The 16,410-nt window shown below is 36.8% G+C and overlaps 1 pseudogene; it reads right to left on the bottom strand.

The window, feature by feature from the left end:
- LOC121295928 overlaps nucleotides 1-16,410 on the bottom strand; it is a 34,065-nt pseudogene that overhangs the window by 1,373 nt on the left and 16,282 nt on the right.

The following is a 16,410-nucleotide window of genomic DNA, read 5'->3' as shown; positions in this document are numbered from 1 at the left end:
TTTAAATTCCCATAAATGTATTTTAAAACGTACGTTCCTGGCAAAGTTTGAAACTTCGTAGTGACTTAAGACAGATTTCCCCCAAATCCTCCTTACTGCATTGTAAAGATGAGCGCCTCACTGGTCATGCTCAGTTTTCCATCCTGCACCTGTTTAAAGGGGGTGGTACCTCTCTCCAGGGTTAGCTGATACAGGGACACATGATATACATATACTCATCTCAGACCAATAGCAGCTCCTCTAGCACTTTCTCCCATGATTCAACACTCTGTCCTGGATGGCTGAAGACAACGTCAACTGAGGTGCTACCTGGGCAGAGCTTCTTCACTTCTTCAAGAGTCTTCCGGGCAAGCGGAGATGTGTGATCCCTCCCCAAGATCACACATTCTGGATCATGCAAGGACAACAAATACATAAAAAAAACAAAAACAAAAAAAAACTACAAAACAAAAAAAAGGCACTAACAGCTGAAAGCATATAATAATGGGATGATAAACAAGAGGCTTCCATCTAAACTAGCAATATTATGGCATGGTCCTCTTTTCTCCTGTCGAAGATCTTTTTGTTCTTTGCATGTAATATATCCTTTAGTTTGAAATATGCAGATATATTTTTAAGTAAAAGTCGTTGATGTTTCTGTTGCCCAATCACTTCATTTCCTATAGATTAGTTCCAATAGTCTACCTGCAATCAAGGCGTGTGACCAACAGCACAGGAAGCTGTTAAGATACTGAGGAGCAGTTTAATTATTTAGATCTACAGTTTTACAGTAGAGACATTTGCATATCCTGAATCAGTGTACATCTATGGCCAAAGGTTTTGTAACACCCTATAGAATTAACTAATTTTGCTTCCTAAAGTTGAATGAAACCTGCTGAATAATGTTATATTAACATATAAAATTACATACCGCTTTGTAGTTTTCCATATACTTGACAAATAACAGACAAAAATGGAAAATATGACATTTCAACATCTAATATGAAGTACTGTACTAGTATTCCTGTAGGCTTCTGTGATATCTATATAGTTTCTTTGAAGAAAGATCTAAATTATGTTCTTAAAATTCTAGGTGATTCAAAACCTTTGACCATAGCTGTATATAAAACAAAGGCAATAGCCAAAATATATTCAACACAAGGGGAGAATCAATGGCAATACTGCTATAATGCTAATAAGGTAAGAAAAATAGAATACAAATATTCCAAAGCATGGTTTCCTTTTAAAAGAGAACTAGAACGATAAAACAGGTGATTAACTCCAGCAGATCTGAACTCTGATAATTTAGAAGCACCCACGGAGGTACGGTTGACCTCCAAATTGACCTCTATGTCGCTAGGGAGCTGTGCCCGCTTAGCAACTGATTCCATGATAGCAGCAATGGTAGGCCGGGCCAGGCTTGGAGTCCCCCCTCCAAAGAATATGGATGAGATCCTGAGCAGCACAGCATAGAGACAGGGAGATCTTATTAACTGTCCTCTTGGTGTGACCACAGTTCAAGACAAATAGATGGCGCTTTCTCTCAAAGAGAGATGCGGTACACTAACACCAAACCAAAAAGAAATTATAGCTTTCCCTCATTGAAGGAGCTAACAGGTTTCTGATATTGTACATATTTATTTTGTGAGAGTTGGCAGGTTAATAAAGACACACTAGGTTTCCTCTGTGTACCATGCTAAAAGCATAGGAAAGTTTAATAAAGCATAGTAAAAGCTTAACAAAGGATATTCCTGGTAAATAGTAAACATTTCGGCATAGTAAACTGGAAAATTGCATTGCCCAATTACTATACTAGACCAGTAATTTACACATATCATTTTCAGGAGTTTTTCTTTGCAAGATGGTGTATTTGTTTCTAACAGAGGACTGTTTTTTATTCAGACCAGTCAGTCTTTCTCAGTACTTTTCCAGTCTGACTGAAAAGCAATGGAATAGAAGGTTGCTAGTGCATTTCCATATACTGGCCGCTAGAGGGTAGCATGTAATGTTGTTTGAAGCGGCCACTTTTTTTTTTCACGAAATGCTGTGATTGGAAAGAAAGTTCGCACATGTCAAGTCAATATTATACAGTGGTACTGAACTACATGACTTTGATTAACAGTAACAGTATATAAGATCAAGAGCAGTTAGCTGTTCATTAGTTGTGACGTAAAACAGGTCAAGTTAAAAAAATAATAATTTCAATGTATCTAAACATTGGTGCATCTGAGCATCCACTATCTTTTAAATCAGGACACTCTCTTGCATTTAATTTATTTTTTTTTTACCGACAGAAGATGTGATATTGTGCTATTCTATTTATTAACTCTCGTAGCCTAGTGGTAATTTCTGAAACCACATCACTTCAGATTTTTTTTTGTTTTCACTTGTGGTTGAAAAAGGACATTAGTTGTTAGCAAGCCTGTTAAATAGTGAGCGAAGCAGAACAAGTCATAGTCTTATATCCATTTCAATATCATTTCCACCATGGTGTATTATACCAGTAATGCATTTGTTGTTATTGGTGCCTTGTGTTAAATATAAAACCACATGCATTTTTTCATAAAATAGTGTATGCCCACATTTTTTGTAAAACCTCTTAAACTTCATTTTCAAGAAGACAAATAGAATATAGTAATGAAACTAGACTAGTGTGAGAGCTTACTTTAAGATTTAGTGCTGGGATGTTTCTATTAGATCCTAATGAAACAACAATTGAGTGGAATATGCAAGTCATCTGCATTAATCATATCTATAGCAGCTAAACATGTGTTCTGTTCCACTTGCACAATAGAGGATGCAGCAGCCAGAGATTTCTATTGTTTATGACTCTTGTCTTTTCTGAGCGCTAGGTATCTATTTCTCGAGGAGCACCTGTGTACTTTGATGGGCTGGGACACTGTTATCCTGCTTTTGTACACTACGCAGAGGCATAATAGGGGAGCATAATGCCCTGGCTTCTTCAATGTCATGTGACTGTTTTTTATTTACTTCAAGTGCACAACAAAGCTAAGGACACAATGAGACAACATAGAGGCACGGGACCTGATATCTTCTCAACAAAACAACAGAGCTTGAAAAACATGCAAAACAACAATTGTTTTTTTTAGCTAAACAACAACAGGGGTGGTTCTCTTTTATCTCTGCTCTCAGGTAGCTGAGGTTAGTTAAACAATAGCATGTTTGTTTTGCTTGCGAATGATTCATAGACATTTGTATCATCCTTCATGCTGTCAGTTCTCTAAATTCCTGTTCCAAAATCTCCAGCGCTGGCTTTACACTGATCTGAACTAGTATTACTTGATTTCAGGGAGTGGACTTGCATGTGTTTTTTCCATCTGGGAGGTGAGATCACTGTGTCATCTTTTTTGGATTAGGATTAGTATATGGATTTGAGTGCAATTCCTCAGAAAAGTTTAGAACAACACCTTTTCCATAATACAGTACCAGTGAATTACTCTGACGCAATCCTATCCAAACCGGTAGAAGACACCAGTAATGGAAACACTTTAAATTCTGAACACATTGCACTGCAGTCCAGGTACATTACCACACTACTTTTGATCTGGGGCATCAGTGGATTAGTTTTGATTGGTTTGTGTAACCTGGTCCATGTTCCAACATTGCAGGTGTCCAATCAAGGTCCTGGAGAGCCATTCCATTCCAGGTTTAAAAGGTAAAATGAACTAATTAAGTACTTTAGGGTTTGGACTGAGGTTTAATTGGTTCAATTAAATAATTTAGAATAGGTCTGGAACAAGCAGGACTGGAGTGGCCAACTTTATATCTGGCCAGCCTCCTTTTAAAGGTGTGTTTTGGGTTTATTCCAATCTGAAAAGAATTGTGACACTGGCCTTCTCTGGGCTACCAACATCTTTACGTGTTTCTGGATATGTAAGTGGATGCTGGGTGGAGTCACTATGGTTAATAAACGTCAATGTTGCATCACGCTGTACGGGGCATTCTGTTGCCAGTTCTATGTATTACAAAATGAAATGCTCTCCAAGAAGTTTTAACACAGACCAACGGGGCCAAAAAATCTTACAATGTAATTAAACTGAGAAGAAAGCAAATGATTCTATTCTCAAATCAATATCAATAGGCTCTAATACAAATATTGATATATGAAGATATTCCGCTTGTCCAGCAGGTTAAGGACTGTATTTATACAGGGGCAGGATACAGGACAAGTCAAACACAAATCATTCCCCTCTTGGACCACGTCAGAGTGGTTACATAAGCACCATTGCAACAACCTATTGTACAACCTAGACCCACAGCACACAGACCTGACCCTCCTAAAATTAATACACACTCTACCTCCTACAAAGTCTGCCCTGCTCCAATTATATTTCATTATGCCAGCTTCACCCAGGGCTAACGGATATGCAAAAGATAATGGAACTCATAGCATGCATCTCATCTCACTGTATACAAATAGTATTCATTTCTGATAGCTGGGACTCATTACTGTCCAATATCCCATTGCTTATTCAAAGGAACAGTCTTACAAACGCGTTTAACAATTGGATAACAACACATTTTGTACTGTAAAGAGTAAACGCTCAAATGTACTTTATATACATTAACAGGAGGCTGACAATTGACAACTGGAACAAGGTCTTCCACACATTTAAAAGATAAGTTACACAGTTTTTCAAATTTTACTACCACAAAAGTCACTGAATCTTATATGATATTAATGAAAGTATGCAATAGCTGGGTACCTTGGATCCTCAGCAGCTGTATTATTTATTTATTTTAAACTGCATTTTATCTGTTGATTTATATAAATCATTGTCTGGAAAACATGAACCATCTTAAGACAGACTGGTTGCAGTTTATTAGCAATGATCCTTGACGCAGAGGGGATTATCACTGCCAGACATTACAAAGTGTTTGCTTTTGTCAATAATCAGTCCACGCCAAAGGCTGTAATGTTTTTGCTTGGTTGGCTGCCTGCTACAGAATGAAGCAACCTAGTGTATGTCTGTTTCCTCTCAAGCACTCTTTAGAGCCCCACTGCCTTTCCACACTGGGCTTGTTAAAGGCGAACTTATTTAATATCGACTCTGTTTAAAAATTAGGCAGCTGATTTTGATCAGCTCCTGGTCCATGGAAAACGAAACCCCCCCTGGTGCTCCCAGCAATCACCTCACTTCACAGAAACATGACCCTAGGATAACATATGAACTCATTTCAGTCTCTTATACTGAAAAAAAATAATAATGAGCATGAATGTATACAGATGTTAGCTTTCTAATCAGCTTTTTTGAGCAGTGTTATGTTTCTTATATTATAATAGAAGTCTGCAGTTTTGAGTTGAGTTATCTTTCCTAGATGTGCACAGATCTGTAGTGTTTTAAAGGGACAGTCAACAGGCAGACTAAATATAAGAGCCATACAGTAGCCGTGGCTCAACTGATACGGTCCTAGTTTCAGTTGTTTCATTGTTTAGAAATTGTCATGCATGTTTTCTTGTTTTGGGAGGAAAAGGTCAATGCTGACAGGAGCAAAACCTGACTAAACTGGGGTCAGAGAGTACAGTCAAAGAAAATAGCAAGACTTTAATTCATCCAAGTCATGAAAAGCAAGACTTTGCTCAATAAAAACATGTATGCTTAAGCTGATAAGTGCTGCCATGCACTATTGGTCAATAAACAGTGGTTGATCATTTCAGAGAGTGAGTAGGAAGGCAGGTAGCCACATACTTATCTTTGCTAGTTAAACATAAGACAATGGTGGTCTTGATTCTCTAACAGAGAAAATGGTGCAGATTAGATAAGGAATGCTCAAACAAAACTGATAGGATTGACATAATAGAGTTAAAAAATGATCTATTTTAATTGGCAATAGCCAAACGTTTGCCTGCTAGGCTTGTGTTGAATGGAAGTGTATGAGAGCTCTGAGTGGTTTACTTGGTAAAAGCGTGACTGTGTGGTGTGCATGGTAAAGTAAGGCATGCAGTCTTAGCTCAGTAAAAACCATTCTATCTGCACCATGTTGTCTTAGCTGGGGATCTATTGGCCCAGGTTGGTTCACCAAGGGGCCGGTTCCCCACAGGTATCTGCTGTCAAGCAACTTGATGTAACCAAGCCTAGTGATGGGAACAGAGGACGAGTGAAGGAATACGATTGGATGGGGGCTAAATAGTGGTGAACTTTTTTTAAAAAACGAAATAAATAAATAGTATTTAATGAACACTCGACAGACTAAACGCTTAAGAATATTTGAAGTTCAAGCATGACAAATGCTATGCTCAGTTAAACTCTGCAGTTTGAGCCCTGGATGTATGGTCAATTTACAATGGCATGAAGTATGAAGGCAGGGAAAAAAGCTTAACTTGGAATCAGCAAAAAAACTAACAGCAAGTTCAACAAAGAAAGCCATATATCTGGAGTTGCCATCCGTGCAGGTTATGCCTAGACAATACTGGACAGATGGATAACCAAGTTTGCTGTGATTGAAGCTGGACAGTACTGTATCACATGGCATTACCTTATGGTGGGTAATCCCCCCCCCCCCCCAAATGATGATGTCATTTCATTTTGTCATACAATACATACAATTATCCTCTAATTTTGGCAAAAATGTCTCCATCATTTTTCATCATCTCAGGTGGTCAGTTCTCATCTTCTAGGGGATTATTGCAGTTTTAACAGCAGCATCACACAATGGTACAACGGTATTCCACATTTATTTTTCAAACTTTTCTGTTTCAGAATGTAGCCCATATTCATTCATTTAACACATCTTACATGTGTACGCTAGAATACATTTTTCCCTTAACCCCTAACTGTATTCAAATGATGTATTAAAATGTATTCATTTTAATCTAACAATGACAACAACTCTGTTTCAAATCCTCCTTTCTTCACATCTGGTTTCACTTTACACGGAACTCTGTTGTGTCTGTAAGTTGTTTGTAAATCCTTTCAGGTTCAACTAACCCATTTTTTAAGTTAGCAAACCACAAAGAACTGAAATGAGAGACCAGCATGGCAGTTTTATTTAATTAGGAGGTGCACCACCATCTTTGACTTTACAGAACTGTAGACCAAAACATTTCAATGTAATTTATGATTGTGTTGAAACAAAGCAACGCTTCTAAAACAATGTCTGCCTTTTCTTTTGATGTATGTAATGTGGTATAGTTTTTTTTTTTGGTTTGTTTGGTTTTTTATATAACGCCTTTCCTAGTGGACCACCATCACAAAGCACTTTACAAGATGCAGTAACAAAAAGAAAACCCATAATACTTTAAATATGGAGAAATGCATACTGCATGATATACAGTAAATAAATGCATAATACATTAAATACAGTGAAAAGTGCATAAAACATGCTAGGAACATAATGCATGAAATAGTAGCAGCAACATAGCAGCTAATAACAGGTATCAGGCTTAAAGAGCATGAAAAAAAGAACAGGTGGGTCTTGAGAGTTGATTTAAAGCTTTGGGAGCATCATGCACCAAAGGTGGGAGAGAGTTGTTGTGATCATGTTTTTTACATCTGCTAAGTATTCTGGACTAGCTGCAGTTGGTTTATGGTTTGTGCCAGGAGATCACCATATAGAGAATTGCAGTAGTCGAGTCAGTGCGATAACCAAACTAATCCTCCAACTATATGCTAATTGTGATCAACTGGAAGAGCGCTTAATTTTGGAGTCAAACAGTGGCAAGCTCAGAGTCCCACTGTCTGAGAAGGCATACTGAAATACCAAGGAGAGACCAGAAGGTGTCACTGGTAATGCAGCACCCAGGTTTCTACTCCAAATTATAATTAGAAGCTACTCTCCCTTTTATTCAAAATAGGGCCCAGATAAACTTATTTAAGTATTAGTAGATTTCAAATATGTCATGATCTATGAACCATAGAAAAATAAACACACAGAAAGAACAGGGGTGACAATGCAAATCCAGAAATTACCTTGAGTTGACCATTGAAATGATGGAGAACATTTAATCAGGGAGCTTTGACAATCAACCAGTCCCAACCTGAAAAGGATTTAGAACCTGAGTAGGGTTTATATTAGAAATAATCTTTGACAATGAAACTTCTATCAAGTGGTAAAGTAAAGCCTGCTGAGTGGTCTGTTTAAGAGTTTGGTGACAGGTAAGATAAATAGCCTGATCTCAGTGGCTGACTGGAGATCAGAGACTTGAAATCTTTTTTTGTTCTTTTTTTTTTAAATCACTCACCAAACTGGCCTCAGTCGATAAGAAAGTTTATGTTGCTTTACAGAGGGCGAGTAAACAGACTGGAAAAAATAAATTACATGTTCTTAACGTAATGTAGGCAATGCTAAGTGAGGCAAAATATAGTTAAATAAAACGTTGATTAGACAGTATCTCAGAATAAGTGTTTTCATTAAAGCATTACATTTTACCACTGCTGTGACATACAACAATGTATTACGCAAGTAGTTTTATGCAAGTATAATTTCTAGCTGTATATTAACCACATTCCTCAATAGCTTTACCTGTCATGCACTCTATGCTATTTGAAAGCAAAGCTTTTTGAGCAGCAATTCAGCAGCAATAGAAGGTTATAAATGACATTGTTAAGCGCTGTTGTATCTTCTCAGCCAGGGTGTTAGAAACAGGCAGACAAAAAGGTTATTAATTGGTCGACCTTCTAAAAGTTGGAAAAAGACCTTTGGGAAACCATAGTGTATTGAACACCACTAAAGGGTTAATGTACAGTAATACGTAGGTCTGAATGCAAACTCATACCAGTTCATAATTTACCTGCTATTATTGTACATTTCCGCCTTGATTGGATATAAATACTAAGGCTTGTGCTCAAGGATGCATTACCAAAAAAACTACATTAAGCTGACAAACGTGTGTGATAAAAGGAGGATGGAAATGTATGCATTGGATGTATTGGATCATAGCATTGTGAAACTACTGATCATTAGTACTTCAAAATATCAAAATGTTACCACTGCCAGCATTCTATAAAAGGCTCATACCATTTGGGCTTCCTTTGGGCTAGCCCAAAGTAGAGAACCGTTGTAGTGCCACATCATTGCTATTGAGGGTCATTTGGTAAGGGTATACTTACAATCCTATATATAAACTTTGTTTTCTTATGGACCTTTGGAATTGTAGGTAACGGCAGTGTTTATGCAGTCTGAAATTGTTGGCAATGCAATAGCTTTTCATATTATTATTTTTGGTCCTGAATGTTTCTGACACAAACAGTTCATACGTGGTTTAAATTGGGTGTACATGTTAGTTATCCAAACAAGTTTACAGTGGAAAGTACTGACATTGTTCAACAAGTGTCAAACTTGCCTTTTAAATTAGCACTAGAGCTGACCGTTGCCTAACTCCACATTGCAAAATCAGTGAAACAAGACACCGAGCAGAGACTGGAGCACCAGCAGCACTTCTTAAGAGACCAGCCAAGCAGGGTCTGGCTCTTTCATGCTGAAGAGTGAGATTATGCTGGAAGTAACAAGACTTGGCAGGCTCTTGGTTGGAGAAGCCAAAAGTATTATTGGCCATCCGTGTGAGCAAGGTGGACTGTCGGTTTCTGTTACCCATCTTGAATCTTCTGAAGCCTGCTGAGCTATTAAGGGTCAAAGTTCAAAAGGCAGCTGATGTTATTGTGATTTTGTAGTTTCTCACATGGGATGGGATTGAATTGTACTTATTGGCTCTACCATGTATGAAATACCTGGTATATGACATATTGAAATGTTAGTATTTCAAAAACGTTTTCAGTTTTGAGTTAAAGTTATGGGCAACATTTTTTTAGAAAGGAAGAACAAAACCCCATGAAGTTGCCAAACCAGAACTATACAACATCGTTTTAAGAATAATGATTTGGAATAAAAAAAAAGAAAACAAAAAGCTTTTGCTCAATAACTTTAAATAGAGTAATTACAGGCAGCTTACGAAACAAAGTCAAATCTTCAGAAAGCAGTCATCACATGACAGTCACAGTACCCTCAGGCTCCGTCCGGTGAAGCACATCTACTCTTTCCTAATCTCTGGATGCCATTAAAATGGAAAAAAGGTAATTATCTCCATTTATATCAAGAGGAATGAAAATACTTGGGGTGACCTGTTCACCTTGAGGTCATACCTGTTAAAGCTAATGGGAAGGTCAAAGAGCTGTTGTTGCTGGATATTACGATTGTGTTGTTTTCTTAGCGATCTTAAGCAGCCAACACTACCACTAGATTGAGAGTGGTGTGCCTAATGAACAGGGCAGTAGTTCAATCAAGAAGTTCAGAGGGATCTGCTTGTTATATGATAAACAATATGGTTATACTGTACACTGTTTTTAGTGCATATTTTTGTTGTTGTGTGTTTTAATCATGTATATTAAATATGCTTCATTTCAGAAGTGGTGCAACAAAGGATGTGACTGAAATTGAAAGCTTAAACCGAAGAAAGTCTATTGAATGTCAGTGTGGCAGTTAACTGTAATACATCATTGATTTATAAAACCTTGACACATTTTCAAACAACACCCTTTATGCGTAACAAAAACAGAGAAGACATGCAGGCGTCGAGCTATAAACATCATAACATCATGCAGTTACCAGAGATACATTATTTTTTATATATTACTTTAGTCCGTTTTATTATTGCCTTTTATTATTTTTTTGGCTGTTTTTTAGTGCAGTCATCAAAACTGATTTCAACATTGAAGACATTAAAGCACGTCCTTCATGCTTCAATGGAAAATAAAAACAAAACACACATGGCAACTTGGGCTTTTGAAACAATGTACAGTAACCAAACAAAACATTAGTTTGTACTGGCATTAGATGCTACTGTAAACCTAATTTTTTTGTTTCAATTAGTTTATGCATTTCCAGATTGGCTTGCATAGAATGTATTTGTACAGGCAAAACATTACTGGTCACATAGATTTGTCAAGGGGACTCCTTGAAAACAAAATAAAATGTTATAAATACTGTTTTCATTAGACAATCCAATGGACCATGCACTTAAAGAACAGTTTGCGACCAAGAAAAATAAAGACAGTGTAAACCACATCTCCTGGCAGGCTTTAAAAAAAAAAAAAAAAAAAAAAATATATATATATATATATATATATATATATATATATATATATATATATATATACTATATATATATATATTCATAATAAGCATAATATTATTCGCCAACTTCGTATAAAGTATTACAATGTACAAATATTTAAATTAAATGTGATGCTTTGGAATGAAAAATGAGTGTTGTTAAAAATACCCCATGGAAATCTTACACAAGGGCACATATCATAATATGTTTAGAATCTGGACTCCAAAATTCATACTGTGACAGCGCATATGGAATTGATCACGAAACAACAGCTGTGTGTTTATGGCAGTCATAGACATTTACTCCAAACATGTACAATTTAACTTTCAAGGTACAGTAAATAAAAACGCTTATTGCCAACAATGTAACAGTAAAATATAAATTCCCTGAAGTATAGATAATCTGAATCTTCGTCAGGGTGGACAGTTATTTATGCTCTTGTGTACAATATTGAAGTATTTGCCCCATATGAAAAAAAACAACGTGCATCTAAATCTGGTTACATTTTAAGAAAACGATTTCACCTTAAGTAGATTGACATGGTTCAAATGTTCATTGAAGAAGATGGGGGGGAAATATATATGGCTCCTTTAAAGAATTACGTCACTCTCCTTCCTGTAACCTTTTTAATTGCATAGCTAGATCCAATACCAGTTCTTTCAGTTACTGATCCTGATTTCACCAGCTGGCTTATAACTCTGATCCAGGGATTTATAGCTCGCCTACCTTTGAATTAGCCACCTGCTTAGAGCCTATCCTAAACACATACTGGAAAAATGTTGTCAATGACAATATTGTCTGAAGCATTGTGAACTTAGTAGACCAGAGTTGTCTTCCTATTTACACTTTGTTGAATGAGCCAAATCCAAAAAACCAAATGAATAAAAAAAAAAAAAAAAGTGAAAATAACCATTTATTCAAGGGATAGCTGGATCCCTCATTATAAAACCATGCAACAAGATATAAAATATTGTAGTCAACTGTATTAAAGTTACACATGCTATTAAGTCTTTGTATAACACTCTTGTTACTGTATTGTTGCTATATATTTGGATTTTTCCTTTTTAATTTTTTTGCTTTCATTTGATGGAATGGACTGTTCGGTACACTACAAATGTCCCTAAATCCACACATTCAATCCATTTGACCAATGTTCCAAGCCTGCAGTAGACATTATAATTCAGTGAAGGTTTTTTAGCTCCTGGAATGTTGACCACTGAGGCCTCTTCCTCTGTTATACTGCACTTAATAGTTTATTTCCCCAGAAATGTTCAACACACTTGCCAACTCCTAAAACTCGCACTTTGGGATTTAACTCCCCAGTCTAAATCAAAGCTATTTATAAAGCAATTAATTACCTGTCACTCCTCCACGTTGTATGTTGTCATTTGTATTTTATTTTTAGATGTCGGTCGACGAGCCTATAAACCTAAAAGAATTATGCTAAACACTTTTCTTCAGTTTGATTGAGTCTTACTTTTATAATGTGATTTTGCATTTTGTGGGAAAGCAGCCCAGTTCCCACGTTCTTTCTTTTTCATTGCAGAGTATCAGCAGAATTAACATGAAAAATGAAATGTGTTTCTACATGGGAAGGAGAAAGCAGAGATCTGTTGTTTTTATATCATGCCTGTGACTAGGAACTTGTGCAAAATAGGTTCAAGACTCTGAAGAAGAGCCCATGGACCATAAAAAAGTGTCTCAGAAAACCTGATAGTTAGCCAAGTGGAGGCCTTCATGCCAAAATCTCTTGGTAGTTCAAACACAAGGACTAGTTTATGAAGTATCTGAACTAATCTGCTTTTGCAGTGAATGGTAATCTCGACATAAGTCACTGCTAGCTGCAGACATCTTCTGTCGCACATAATGGTGTCTTTTATTTAATTATTTTTCCTTAATTTACTCTAGGATACCCAAAGTGGTATGCTGGCCTTAACAACATGACACCAGGCTGAAACCAAACGTATTAGATCAGAATGAGTCATTTCATTGACCCCCTCATTCTGTGGTGCTGGGTTTCTGATTTTATGAGCTGTATCAAGACTGGTATTGAATCCAGATGTCTGGAATACAAGACTACAAAGCACAAGAAATATGCTGGCGAAAAACTAGGCAAAGACCACAGAGCCGGATTGTTTGACAAAAGCAAACAAAATCCTCACAGAAAGCGCTGGCTGCTACAAAGAGAGCCAATGAAGCAATTAGTTTCCTTCTGCAAAAGCTCTTTTGAAATATTTCCAACCCTAATATCTTACTATTTTAACGAACGATGTACATATTAAAGCCTCAAATGCTTGATCAATGTTATTGCTGGAGTTTGGCCTTATGTGTGCAGTTTCAGTGAATATAATCTATAACATTATCTATAACTATCATGTGGTCAAAACATTTGTCTTTTTGATATAATTAATGATCAAGGGTTTTTATTTCAGTTTTTACTGATTTGTTATTAGAAAATGTATTTTTACATTTTTTTTTTATTTTTACAAATTCTAACCTGAAATTCTAAACCTGAACTGCAAGCGATAAAAATACACATACCCCGCCCCCCGTACGCCCCCCCCCGGGGTGGGGTGTGTTGGTGGTGGGTGTGGTTTCAACAAAATCATGACTTTGTATTCAATGAATACATTACTGTCCATCAATATTACCGCTGATATTTACCTGGAAAACTGTGAAATTAATCTTTTACTAACAAGGAAAAATGACAAATAAACAACTGATCATCAATTTGATCGCTCCTATATACCATATAGGTGGCTGTGTGGTCCAGTGTTTAAAGAAACAGGCATGCCACTGATTCACTGTGTGACCCTGAGCAAGTCACTGAGCCTCCTTGTGCTCTGTCTTTCGGGTGAGACTTTGTTGTAAGTGACTGCAGCTAATGCATATTTCACACACCCTAGTCTCGTATCTTCTAAAGCACTTTGTGAGGATGGTCCACTATGAAAGGCACTAAATAAAAATGATTATATATGTGTGTGTGTGTGTGTGTGTGTGTGTGTGTGTGTGTGTGTGTGTGTGTGTGTGTGTGTATCGTTTCTTGCTTTATATCTAACACAACAATTACGGTCATAAATATTCAATAAAATCACAAATGCTGTCAGAATGTATTAGTTCCAGTAGGTTAAATATGAATTAAATATCATCATTTTCAATATGATGAGGATATAAAATGTTGCACTACTATTTGGTACAACTTCCTTTCTTTCTCAACAGATCTTCTTTTCACCACTGTCTTCAACCAAAGATATAGTCTAGGCTATGGACCAAGAACCCTGATATTTTTAACTTTTCTATTTTAACGTTTCTACTTCAAATCCAACATGCATACCACTTGTAAAGATGTCTGTAGCCCAGAGCAAGACAGCTTTACAATACTTCTCTGACTGAAACTTATAATAAGGACAGGCAACACAATCGGCTTGCGAAACCTAAAGCTTTGTTAGCAGGCAGTTACAGTAAAGAGCATTGTTAGGTATACAGTCCAGTACCTCTCAATGGTCTAGAATGCAGAGAGACTTTATAAAACAGCAAGTGGAGAAAGAGAAAGCTTACCTAGCCATGAGTTAATTATATATCACTGGGAAAGGAAAAGTGGACAGAACAATTACCCTGAAAAGAATGGGAGATATCGATCATGAACAGTAAATACAACTCAGGGCAACGGTATTGAATATTTTGGTAGATATGTCAATACTTCTGGGTATTCCTGGTACTAACTTTGCGCTGGGGATGCTAGAAGAATCATATGTAAAAACTTTTCATGTGGACAGATGTTTTGCTGAGTGCCTTTATCAACTGAGTGTTTTGTAGTTAGATGGCTTACTGAATGGTGCCCACTGAGACTATGCATTTATAGAAATCTTCTTGTCAAGACATGCTCATTCAATAAAAAAGGACCCCACAACTTTGTGCGTTCATACTTGACCAATCTTGAATTCCTGTCATATTTCAATTCAGAGACATGCTTTCCCAGTGTAATCCTGGATAGGTTCTGTTGAGTCGCTACTGGCTCCAGAGCCCTCTGCCTGCCAAAAATGCACACAATTTATAGGAGCTCTAAACATTCCTGGAATAAATCAGAAAACAAAAGCCTCATCTTGTTCTTAAATGTAGAGGCAGGGAAATGGAATCTGACTTGAACAACTGCAATAGGTTATTTTACATGAAAGCAATGGTCTCCACATTACTTGAAACTGAAAGTGGTAATGTTAAAATAGCATGTGTACTTAAACACATCTTGTGAAAAAATTGTAATGTCAATGCATTTCTTTCTTATATGTAATATTGCATTACCTAACATTTAAGCAGCATTTCTCAACAAAGCAATGAAAAGTTTATCAACTAGCAATTTTTTTTAGCTCATTCTTAGTATCTTTTTAAGAATTGAAATTCTATGGGGTTTCATCTTCTACAGGCCGTTTTATGAATGTCAAATTGCTCTTCTGTAAAGACGCACTGTAGCTCAGCAAACATACAGTAGGGAATTGTTGTGGTCTAAGAAGCAAGGCACTTACTAATAAGAAGTCTGAATGACCTCCTTGTGGCACCTTTCACCACATACAGCTATCTGCAGGACTGAAGCAAATAAGTACATATGCACGCCTAAGCAAACAAATCTTTTATATGCTAATAGAAGAAAAAAATCTTGCAAGTCTCCCAAATAAGTCTACTTTTCTTAAATATTTTAACAGTGTGGTTTGGAGGTCACATGTTTCCCCTGACTAAAGTTGCCATTCTGAGATGCATTCTTGTTGTCGTTATCACCGACAGTAAAGCTTAAGTTTACTTGAATATATGGGGAATCAGTAATAAACATACCGGTACGTTGCTCACTCAGCCTGCCTTAAGAATGCTCTACTAACCATTCTCATTTGAATGAACCTGCTTGCAGGGCGAGGGGAGGGCAAACATTGGAACAGTGTACTCATCAATAATGGGGTGTGTGGCAGTGGAATCACACTTTAAGTAACTCCGATAGAAAACAGAACAATCCAAACCAATGTTCTTGTGAGACTAGCTATCATTTCATGTTGAGGTTCCACGTGGAACAATAGGAGATTCTGTTACTTACAGTGAGAGTCACATTCTAGACCTAGATTCTCTAGACAGTTGCATTTGATCAGTTGCACCAGTTTCCGATTATTGTATAATTTAGTTGGAAAGTGTTTCTTAACCTGACCTGTGTGGTTTACCCAGCTGCAAGAAGCTTATTGTACTCTCCCCAAAGACTCCCTCATATCTCTCTGTTTTTATAAACTTTCAGATAAAATCTTTATCAAAATTGAATTAGGGATAGTTGTCTGGGTCCAGTTGTGCTACATATATGGTAAAGCATTCCTCTTAGCATCTGAAGA

The sequence above is a fragment of the Polyodon spathula genome, chromosome 20, assembly GCF_017654505.1.
Source record: "Polyodon spathula isolate WHYD16114869_AA chromosome 20, ASM1765450v1, whole genome shotgun sequence".
In the NCBI taxonomy this organism is placed as follows: domain Eukaryota; kingdom Metazoa; phylum Chordata; class Actinopteri; order Acipenseriformes; family Polyodontidae; genus Polyodon; species Polyodon spathula.
The sequence above is the reverse complement of the archived record's forward strand: the minus strand, read 5'-3'. Positions and strand labels throughout refer to the sequence as shown.